This window comes from Protopterus annectens, chromosome 1.part0 (assembly GCF_019279795.1).
Source record: "Protopterus annectens isolate FY-2018-M chromosome 1.part0, PAN1.0, whole genome shotgun sequence".
Classification (NCBI taxonomy): Eukaryota; Metazoa; Chordata; order Ceratodontiformes; family Protopteridae; genus Protopterus; species Protopterus annectens.
The window spans coordinates 1141496099-1141508427 of NC_056725.1; the positions used below are offsets into that span (position 1 = coordinate 1141496099).

General features: G+C 43.1%; 1 protein-coding gene across 3 annotated transcripts in view; it reads left to right on the forward strand.

Moving 5' to 3' along the window:
- The window catches only part of USP45 (ubiquitin specific peptidase 45), a 2611314-nt gene that overhangs the window by 2264125 nt on the left and 334860 nt on the right, over positions 1-12329 (forward strand). The gene's annotated exons all lie outside the window — the stretch shown is intronic.

Genomic DNA, 12329 nt, shown 5'->3' on the forward strand with positions numbered 1-12329 from the left:
ACTGTAAAACTCCACTGCCAATCATGAGTGGACAGATGATCCGCTGTGGCAACCCCTAACTAGGAAAAGCTGAAAGAAGAAGAAGTTGTGTGATCCAGGTTTAATTTGTAAAAGTGTGAATGCTGCTTTAATTTGATAAGAGTCCAGTAATATATTTTATACATATAAGAAACTATATATCTGAAGCTGTTGTCTTCATTTGCTTTTCAACCTGTGAGTACTCTGATCTGGCACGAATCTGACTCGGCCCATTTCCAGCATCTGATTCGACCTCCAAGCTCCACCCCTACGCATAATGCCCCCTGTCTCCCTCCTCCCTTCAGATCTCGTTTGCCAGGCTTGTGTAAGCATCACGATCCACTGCTTTCAACTACTGTTTGGGTATGTGTGTTAAATTTTTGGCTTTAAACCTCTTTCTATCTAGTTTTGTCCTTTCTACCTTTCCTATTCCTCCCCTCCGTGCTTCACGTCCATAAAAAAAAACAAAAAACTCTCTTCTATCTACCAGGAGTGTGTGTGTGTGTGTGTGTGTGTGTGTGTGTGTGTGTGCGTGTGTTCCCTATTTGGGTCTCTCTTTTTGGATATGTCAGAGAATCCCAAACCAAGGTTTCATAAATGCACAGTGTGGCCAAAAGCTTTCCCCAGGTGATGGCCACACTCTGCGCATTGAGTGTTTAGGGGTCACTCACCTAGATACCTCCTGCTTGATCTGAGAGGGGGTTCAGTCCCTATGCATTGATCGACAGGAGGAACAAACTCGTACTGAGAGGCCTTCTTCCCCCTCCTACCACCGGGACCCAGGCCTCCTCCTCTACTTCTTCCCTGGCTTCTACATCTGTGTCCTCCCCAACCTCTGGGACTCATCCTCCTGCTAGGATGTCTGGGGATGAAAACAAACACAACCATAGGGAGAAAGCTAGGAAGTGGTCCCCCAATCACTCGTACTCAACAGGCCCTCCAACCAAGGTTCACTCGGCTCTGAGAATGAAGTCTCCCTGGCTCATTCCCCTCATTTCTCCCTGGATCTGGAGGAACTTCAGAGATGTTCGCTGGTCTCAGCATCCACCCACTGCTCCTCCAGGCCAGTGTCGGTGGTTCTCTACATTCAGATCTACCCGCAGCCTTTCTGAAGCAGAGGTGGACAGGATGATGCGGAGATTCATCTGCACCCAGATACAGATGGAAGTCTTGTCTGCCCTCTCTCCCTCTGGACTGGGGGGCATGCAGTCTGTGTTCATCCCGATTACACCTTCTCCGATCCAACTCCCGCTTTCGGAGCCCTCGGATCCAAGGATCCTCTGCATTGAGGGGTCGGCGCCAATGGTACCTAGTACACTAATACTGGTCATTACCTTGAGTAGGTTGGATCTGACTAACTTGGATCCATCCGGCTCTTGGAGCCATAGCTTTGGCGCCGGATCCGGGTGGATGGTTTTGGCTGTGAGTTTTTCAGAGCAAACCCTTCCAATCAAATTCTCGGTGCCTGGCAATTCAGCTCTGGCTCCCCCATTGATCCAGAGGACTGCAGATCCGTCTGTAGCCCCTTCTCAGGCAGTTCATTATCCTGCCTTTGATAATGTGGACAGGGTGCTCTCGATCCCATCGAGACCATTGACAATCTCATCTTTGGTATCTGCCCTGGCTCCTTCTGTTTCTGTTGTACATCTGGTCATCCTGCTACCTCAGGGACAGCCTGCCGCCTCTTTGCCCCAGAGAGTTCCCACATGGGAACAGCGAGATGTTGTTGAGTCCTCCCCAGAGAGACCCCCTCTGAGGAGGTGCGTTGAAAACATGTGTGTAAAAGGAGGCACTTAGACTCCCCTCTGGAGTCCCTCATGGAGGACACTGATTTGGAGGAAGGGGAGGGTTCCCCCCTGTCAGCCCCAAGGATGTCTTCTTTGGAGACCTCATGGAGATTCTTTGTCAGCAAAAGGAGTGGTCTGTCTAGAAACCCAACCCGGACGAATCTGTGTTCCTGGAGGCATTTGGCGCAGAGCCCTCTACATCCTGGGTGTCCCCTTTTGCAGATCCACTGGTGGATCTAATTACATCTCGGGCGTGGAAGGAGCCGGACACAGTGGTGCTAATCTCCAAATGTCCTGACAAGGTACTGTGTGTGCCCTCAAGACTTACAAGGGATCCCTCGTTGATGCCATGGTGGTGGTAGCGTTCACTGAGAAGGAGCTCATGCAGGAGAGCTGTATGATCCATTCACCCAAACGAGAGTCCAGGACAATGGATCATTTCAGGAAGCGGGTGTATGCTTCAGCAACAATTTTCGGTGCATGCGCTGAACTATATGGCACACGTAATTAAACTTCAGTGAGACCTGGTTAAGGAGATTGCAGGGTCTACCCCGGGGTCCATGTTGGTGGAGGACAAGAAAGTGTTCTCCTCTCGAATGGCCACCCTCACATCAGTTGCTAACACCTCTATGCATCTCCTCTCTCATGCTACCAAGGGAGCTGCTTGAGCTGCCGGAACAGGTTTTGCCATTAGGCATCATGCCTGGCTCCGGCCTTGTGCCTTCTCAGAACCCTTTAAGGCATCTTTTACTAATACCCCGTATGACGGTTCCACCTTTTCTGGAAAGTCTGTATGTGACACTCTAGTCCAGAGTGAGAAAGACTGGAAGACTCTGTCTGCCATCGGGATCCACTTCTTGACCCCTCAACGAACCTTTTCAAGGAATCATTAATGGGCTAAGAAGATGTGGTTCCAGAAATCTCAGGGCTACTCCCGTGATGCTCAGGACTCACCTGCCCCCAGAGGAAGAGGGGATTCAACAGACGCCGCCCCAGCGGCAGATAGAGCCAGAAGAATCAGGGGTCTTGAGAACCTTTCTTGGACAGACCTGCACAGCAGCCCTGAAGGGTTGCCCGACTGCTCGGCTCTGGAGGCAGTCGGGGGATGCCTCTCACTACACCCAGTGGCCTGGGAGTCGATCACGAACGATCATTGGGTGTTGCAGATCATATCCAGAGGCAATTCTATTCCCTTCATTCAACCACCACTTCCACCCAAATACCTCCCAGATGTTTCACCCATGCAAAGGGAGGAGACAGCACTGGAAATTGCAAAGCTGCTAGAAAAGCAAGTCATCCAGCCTGTCCCCCCAGACCAGTCCATATTAGGCATTTATTCCAGATTCTTTTTAGTGCCAAAGAAGACAGGGGACTTAAGACCCATTCTGGATCTCTCCAGCTTAAATCTTTCAGTTGCCAAGACAAAATTCTGGAAGGTCACTCTTCAATCTGTCCTACCCTTCCTGCAGGAGAATGACTGGATGTGCTCGGTCAACCTTCAGGATGCGTACTATCACATCAAGATGGACAGGCATGCTTAGAGGTTCCTCCCCTTCTGGCTGGGGGCCAGTCATTACCAGTTCAGAGCACTCCCCTTTGGTCTCACCACAGCCCCCAGGGTGTTCACCAAAGTAATGGCAGTGATAGCAGCTCACCTGTAGCTGCAGGGATTCCAGGTCTTCCCTTACCTGGACGATTGGCTCCTTGCTGCCCCTTTCAGGCATCAACTTTGCCAAGCAAGGGATTCGCTTCTTCTAATAGCCCACCAGTTGGGCATAGCCATCAATCTCAACAAATTCCTACTGACTCCGGTCCAAGTGCTAGATTTCATTGGAGCTTGGTTGGACACAATCCAAGGTCTTTCTAACTTCAGACAGAATCCAGTCCCTAAAACTATGTCCTCTGTATTCTTCAAGCTGAATCACCAATGGCAGAACTGGTATTATAGATGTTGGGGTCCATGGCAGCCACGGTCATCCTTTTGCCCTTAGCCTGGTTACACATGAGGGTACTTCATTGGGGTCTTGCAGTTCAATGGTCCTTGCTAGACCCACCGTTGTCTCACTGTATTCGAGTATCGCGGGCGTACAGGGACTCTCTTCTCTGGTAGATTCATTCCCCAGATCTTCTTCGGGGTTGCCCCTTTCTTCTGCCTGCCCCTTTAGCCACAGTGACCACAGACACTTCCCTACTCTTGTGGGGGGGCATTGTTTGGGAAGGACAGTTCAAGACATGTGGTCCCTCTATAAGACTCAATTGCATATCAGCGTCCTGGACATGACAGCAGTATTCCTAGCGTTGCAAGCTCTCCATGTCCATTTTCCTCTCAGGATAATTGCCATCTAGATAGACAATATGTTGGTTGTCTGGTACATCAGCAAACAAGGGAGAACCAGGTCTTATCCCCTGTGTCGCGAGGCCATGAGAGTGTGGGAGTGGGCGATCTCCACCAGCCGTTTTCTGGTGGCAACACACATTGCCGGGAGGTCCAACATTCTAGTGGACAGGCTCAGCAGGTCTATCCTGATGCCTTACGAGTGATCTCTCAATCCTTTGGTGGTGAAACAGATCTTTCTTAAGTGAAGTCAGCCTTGCTGTGATCTCTTTGCCTCTAGTTCCAATGTGAAGTGGAGCGAGTTTTTCGCTCTGAAGCCCCCACAGGGGGAAGCCCTCGGAGATGCTCTGGTTCATGCTTGGCCCTCCAGTCTTCTGTAAGCTTATCCTTCTCTACCATTAATCCTGAAATTTCTTCAGAAAGCTTGCAGGCTGTGGAGCTCTGTCATCCTCATTGCCCCATTCTGGCCTAGCCAAGTCTGGTTCCCATCTCTGTGGCGTCATGTTCTGTGTCGCCCTGGACATTAGATCTGACTCTGGATCTCATCTCACACCTCTCAAGTATTCCTCATTCAGACCTGCTCAGTCTGAAGCTCACTGCTTGGCTGCTCCAATTCCCATGATAGTTAGCACTCCTGGGTTATTTTCGCCAGTCAAAAATATTTTGGGTGCAACTCATAAATCTTCTGCCAGGAAGATTTATTCCAGCAAGTGGAAATGTGTTTCTATTTTGGCATCTCAGCGTGATCTAGACCCCTTCACTACTCTGATTCTGGTGGTTCTAGAATTTTTAGCAAGCATTTTTCATCAAGGTGCCAGTTCTTGTATGGTGAAGGTCCAACTGGCAGCTATATCTAACTTTAATGTAGGCAACAATATGGCTTCTCTGGCTTCTTCTAAGCTTTGCAAGGCCATTTTGAAAGGCATCTTTTTACTTCGGCCACCCATTAAAGACCCAATGCCTCATTGGGACCCCACGCTAGTTCTGCAAGCTCTGGTCTTGTCCCCCTTCGAACCTGAAGCTTCAGTGGAGCTACAGTTCCTGTCCTGGAAGACAGCTTTCTTGGTTGCCATTACATTAGCTAATAGGGTTTTGGAGCTTCAGGTCTCATCAGTCAAGCCTCCTTATTTGATTTTTCATAAGGACAGGGTTTCTTTGCGCATTAACCCCCCCTTTCTTCCCAAAGTGGCTTCAGAGTCAAACATTAATCAAGTGATTAATCTCCTGGTTTTCTTCCCAAACTTTCAGAATAAGGGGGAGTACAAACTGCACTTGTTGGATGTTCATAGATGGCCATGTTTTTATCTGTGTAGAACTAAATCCTTTTGTAAGTCTGACCAACTCTTTATCTCTATTCTAAGCCCTTTTTAGGGAAACCAGTTTCGAAGGTCACCATCACCCATTGGATTTCCCAGTGCATTTCCCTGGCATATTCATCTAGAGGTTTAAACCCGCCAGGTCATATTAAGGTGCATTCTGCTAGATCTAAGGCTACTTCAGCTGCCTTCTTTCCAGAGTTTCTCTGGATGAAATTTGTTCTGTGGCTATTTGGGCTTCTTAACATACTTTCATCTCACTTTACAGGTTGAACATTGTGTTGCAGGAACAGGGCATCCTTTGTCTCCGCTGTGCTCTGGAATATCCTTCCATGAGGGCCACCTAGGTGTTTAGTAGCTGGGACTCTGTCCCACAGGTTGAAGAGCAAATGAAGACAACAACTTCAGATAAAGAAGTTATGTACTCACCATAACATTCCATCGAAGTTGTTACTCTCCATTTGCCTTCAACCATCCCTCCCTCCTTTCCTCTTGCCTTAAGTGGGTTGTTTAGTGGTCTGGCCAGAAGAGATATAGTTACCACATTGGCATACCCTTGTTCTCCTTTTCATGTTTCTGGAGACCTGTTGTTATAGGATAAGGTATTGGGTTAGGTTGGGATGCTATGGATAGCAGCAACCTCGATCAGAAGGGAGGAGGGAGACGGGGAATTATGGGTAGGGAAGGAGTTTGGAGCTTGGATCAGATGCTGGAAATACAGCCAATTCGGATCTGTGCTGGATCCGAGTACCCACAGGTTGAAGACAAATGAAGAGCAACAACTCAGATGGAACGTTATGGTGAGTACATAACTTTATACTTTGTTTATGACATAGAATGGGCCAGATTCAATAATGCCTGCACTAAGTGTACATGATATGTATTCAAGAACATTCTTATCACATTTTTTTTTTGCTTTGTAGTCACTTAGATTATTGTACATGTAGTGTACACTTTGTGGTAACCTTTAAGAATCCCTGTCAATATTTAAAGCTGCAAAAATATCAGTAGGAAAATTAAAATTAGGAGGAAGAAGGTGTAAGTTATGTTAATTTTGTCTGTTTACTGAGAATAGTGTACACTTAGTGTAGACATTATTGAATCCCGGTGCATATATTTCCTGGGTGCAATTGCATGTCAGGAATATTATCAGTAGCAAGCATTCAGAACTGTGTAATAACTGACTGTGGTTTAGAATGCAATTCACTGTATTTTGCTTTTTATCTAACTTGTATTCATTGACATCTTAGCCTATGATTCATATTATTATGATTATTTACTTTTAGACAGGAATAAGTAACCTGGTCAGTTCTTACAATTTTCAGAACTCCAGCAGCATCTCAAAAGTGCCCATGACTCTAAGTTGTTTCAAGCTGTTTTTCATGATAAGGACTTGAAAATGAACAGTCCATCAGTTACAATTCATGTAAAAATGTTCACAAGTGAATCCAAGCCACCTCCATACCACACACCGATCCCTCAAACCCCTCCAAACCACCAAAAATAACAAAACACATCTCAAAGCATTCCAACCACTAAAAAGCCATTGCACTCAAAGAAATAACATTTAATGATTTAGCAAGCACTATTTGTATGAGATGTTTAATATAAAGCAGAATGCCATTTTTAAAGGAGACATAGCATATAAACTTGCATTAAAAGATTGACAGTTATGTGTGATCCAAGTTTAACTTGTAAAAGTGTGGCTGTTACTCTAATTATTTGATATCATTCCAGTAGTAACTTTTATATATGTAAAAAGCTGTGTTTTATACTTTGTTTATAACATAGTATGTCTTTTCTGGGTGCTATTGCATGTCAAGTATACCATCAGTAGCATACTACTGGGCCATTTTAAGAACCCAGAATGTAACTTAACATGCCTCTTTAGTGTCATTTATTTCATCTTGTATTATATTTAATAGTACATTACTCAGCTCTGCCAAGATATCAGAAACTGTGCCACTTAACATAAACCTTCATCATAATAATGATTAACTTTTAAATAAAATTAATAGTTTAACCTTTTAAGCTCTAAATGGAAGTAATTGGCTTTAATTTCATATATAGCTAAAATAATCAAACTAACATTTTAAAAGGAACTAGTAACCATATGAAGTAGGGAAAGAAAGAAAGAAATGATTTACCTTGTAAAACTTAATATTCAGCACCTGTTCATAAGTATTCAAGCACTTCTTTAAATTAGTAAGAATTCATAACCATGAAATATACTGATTGTAATTTGTCCTTCAGGTTTGTGCCTTTTATTAACCAACCATATATTGCTGCATTTCTCTTCAAAGAAGTTGATAAATTCTAGTATTTCCTTCTATTTTTTCTAGGATTTTATTTTTCTGTATAAAGTCCATTGCATCTTCCAAGTTGTTAAAAATCTTCTTTCCTACTGGAAGTTAAATTGTTGGTTTTCCTGGAAACAAGATTTGTGCTTTAATATTGTTTTTCTTTAAGCTTTTAACAAGTGGTACTCCTGGTTTTCTCTTTGACATCACTAATGTAGAATAGTCATTGTCAAACCTTACAGTATTTTCCTTAATTTTAACTGGATAATTAGTTCATGCAGCTTTTAACACTAAATCTTTATCTTGACTTGAGAAAAATGTTACGTTCACTGACCTCGGAGAAGGTATTTTTTTTTAAAGATGAATTAGAAAGTGATCTATGTCATCTTTTGATGCCAAAGGAAAAAGCTTCAGGCAGCCAGGTATTAAGGAATTAAGACATATTGGCTCTCTTTTCTTTTTCAGGAATCCCGTAAATCCTGATGTTCTTCCTTCTAGATTTGTTCTCCAAGTGTTCTATTTTTTCCTGGAATAAGTTGTTTTGTTTCAGAAGAAATTTAGTGCTGTTCACATTTTCAAGTAATCTTCCATAAAAATCAGACATTGCTTCTTCTGTACTCGAGATTTGTGATGATTTTTGTTTGAGATTCACTCAGCACTTCATCTTATCTTTTATATTCGTCTTTAAAATTGTCCATTTTGCTTTCTAATTTATCTGTCTTTACAGATAACTCACTGATGTTACTTAGGATAGCCTGTATGTCTTTTTTATAGTACTGTCCAGTACACTGGGCTTAGAGTAGCTCATTCTGAGACATTTAGTTTTTCTAGTTTTCTTGTCAGGAAGAAGCAATTAAAAGAGTTTCAAAGTTGTTAGTTTTTTTGTAGTAAATATTTCAGCAGATGTTCAACTATAAATCCATCAAGTTTTGAAATGTTCTGTTTGAGTTGTTTAGTAAACTTCCTGTCAGAGATGTTAAAATCAAGCAGAGCTAAAAACCAGAACTTTTAACTACTCACCATCTTGGCCATCCTCCTGTTAATTGCTTTTTTTTTTTTTGGCATTAAACTTAATAAGGTTATATTATATGTAGGCAAATGCGTGTCATGTGTCCTAGCATAAAAAATAATTTCCTTAGTTGCAACCATTTGTTACCCCAACATTTCTGAAATAAGTACTTTGTAGTGAGTTTTTTGTTAACCTGCTAACTTGTTATACTCCCAAAGATATGTTCCCAGTTACTGGTCTCTCTTCCATCACACCTCCAGTATTTGATATCTGCCTGACAAAAAATTCTCTGAAGTCTGCTTGGGGTATACAAATACCTATGTATGCATTACCAAGTGAAAAGTCCCAAACCTTCTATACTTTGTTGTATACTTGGAAGCCATACAGATGTCCTTCCACTGTTATTTTGTAGATTGCCTTTCCAGTCTCTATTCCAAGTCTTTTCTAACCTCCTCTGATTGATTGTTATACTTATGTAATATTTTACATGCCTACTTGTTATACCTTTTTTAACAGCTGCTTCTGTTCTAGACTCAGCTAAAAACATTTGTAGAGCTGATCTTTCACTTAATACTACCCTATCCATTTCTGTTTGCCTATACTCTGATATGTATTCCTGGTAAGGAAGGCAGGCTGTAACCTGCAGTCCAAACTTCTACTTGATTTCATCCCACTCTGATACTTTTCCCAGTCTGATTATTTGCTCCCAATACCTCAGTTCCTTTGCTAATTTGCCCCAGTAAATTATCTCCCCTCTTGCCTATTTTCTGTATAGCCCTACTAACAGCCATTCTTATTGACAGAATGTCCTTTCTCCATTCCCATGTTGGCTTTTTCTTAAAATATTTTCTGCTGCTTAAGGATCTACATCCAAAATCCTACTTTCTCTTTTTTTCTCAAGCAGCACCCCCATTTTCATCACCCCTTTCCATTTGATTTGTCACCTTCTGCTTGTGTTGTGTATATGAGCCTTAACTCCATAGCTGTAAACTGTCCCTTCACATCAGATAATCTTAAACCACCTTGTTATTTGGGGAGAATCCACTTCTTCCACTTAACTCTTGCCCAATCCCCCTCCCAAATAAATTATTTCCAATCTATTATCATCAACAGTTTATCCCCTGGTTGGTAAATCTATGCTTGATCTGTGCATAAAACAAAAAAGACTAAAAACGTTTTACTGCTTGTATCTCACTATTCATATCCATAATCTAGAGCTTCCATTTTCTCAGTTTTTATATAAATTTTTTTGTCTTTTCTCCCATATCCCTAGGTGTGCCATAACAGGATTCTTTTTTAATCTATGCACTTAAATACTTCACCTAGTCATGCCTCCATAAATATGGGTATTGCTAAACCCATAGGTTAGGTTCAGTGCTAACTTTACCCCCCCTTCACCTCCTAAAGGGCCCATATCTATATAGGAAGAATGCAGAGTCCCTGTAATCACAACTATGCAGGTAAAAGCTGCACTCTGTAAAGCCAAAAACACAGCATCTATGGGATCGGACAACATCCCAGGCTGCGTTTTACACAAACTTCAGAACGAACTGGCTCCCCACTTAAGCACCATGTTCAGTAATAGCCTCGCATCAGGCTTTGTGCCCACTGAATGGTGCACAGCAACAGTTATCCCACTCCACAAAGGGGGAGCCACCACTGATTCTGGGAACCATCGACCTATTAGCCTGAAGAGTCTGGTCTGCAAGGCCACGGAACGTATCATCATGGAACTCATAAACAAAGACATTGGCAACCCCCAAACTCTGGCTCCCACCCAGTTTGGGTTTGTGAAAGGAAGATCATGCCTCCTGAACCTGATCGACTTCTCTGAGGCAGTCAACAGAGCCGTAGATGAGGGTAAGGTGATTCACACAGCCTATCTTGACCTTGCCAAGGCTTTTGACCCCATCCCCCATTCTGGAATTATAGCTAAACTCACTAAACTAGGTATAAATCCCTATGTCACAAGATGGGTTGCCAACTGGCTCACTGACAGAACCCACGGTGTAAAAGTTGCAGACTCCAAATCTGACCTCAAAGCAGTGACAAGTGGAGTACCACAGGGTTCCGTCCTTGGACCTCTCCTGTTTGGTATCTACTTCTCTGAAGTACAGGATAACACAGAAGGCCTCTGGCTAACGAAGTGCACAGATGACTAAAAACTAGGAGCCATAGTCAAGTCCCCAAATGATGTGGACATCCTACAGAAGGGCCTCGCTGAGACAAATGCCTGGTGTCAGAGCCATGGCCTCAAGCTCAATGCCAAAAAGTGCAGTGTTGTCCCCTTTGGTAAAAACTCTGTACCCATGAACTACCACATAGGTAGCAATCTACTTAATACCGAATGTGTGATAAGAGAACTTGGGACCCAGGTGGACAGTAGTCTCTCCTTTGATAGTCACATCACCACAGTAGTCAGGATGTCCTTCTATGTGGCACACCTCATCATAAAAGGGTTCTCATCCAGGAAAAAAGAGGTCATTGTTCCCCTCTACTCGACACTCATTAGACCCATTATAGAGTACAACGCCTCTTTTGGAATGTACCTCACAAGACATCTGCAGCAGCTGGAAAGGCCACAGAAGTACCTCACAAAGAGGATTACTGGCCTCAAACAAATGCCCTACACTGACTGCCTCAAAAAACTCCAACTTTACTCCGTAGCATATCACCTACTCCGAGGTGATCTCTGCCTAACATATAAAGCTATGTCAAACCCAGAGCTATTGGACATGCTACATCTAAAGAAATCCCAATCTCTCCGAGCTACACGCTCTAGGGACCTAAACCTTGTCACCACAATAAACAGGACATGCTAGAGGGATAGATTCCTGTCCCAAAGACTTCCTATACTCTGGAACAAGCTACCTATCTATGTTAAGCAAAATTCTTCATTAGCACTCTTCAAGAAAAATCTTGATGAGTGGATGGGGAAATAGGAAATACACTCTGGGGATCACTTCTGTGTCTCTGCTCGACAGTGACACAGGAAAACAACTTTCTTGGGTGATATAAGCCAGGGAACCTTGTTGGCTAGGCTTAAGTAGGCCCTTGGGCCGATAGCCTAGTGCCTACCTATGAACCAATTCATGTAGGAGTACATATTAATTTTATATTCTGCAAAGACTTGAACTTGTCTCAAAGTGTTCCAAAACACTGAAATATCCTTTTTTGGATTGTTCAGGTACAACATAATATCTGCAAATAAGGCTTAACTTTTCTTTATTACCATACCATTTATATTTTTGAATTTGCGAGTCCCTTATTTTCTTTGCCAGTGGCTATAAAAATTAAGTAAATAGAGTGGAAATGGAACACCCCTGGTTCCTTCCTCTGTTCAAATACAGCTTGTCATGGAGGAGCCTTCCCACTTAAATTCTTGCCTCTGACCCTTCATATATTCTCCTGATCTGCCCTTTTATTCTATCAAGGAATGCAGATGCTGCCATTGCCCTACTCATAAAATCCCAGCTGATGCTATCAGATGCTTTTGTTGCATCAAGACCCACCAGAAATAGTGGCATTTTCTTACATTCTTCTTCATTGCGGATCATCATTGTT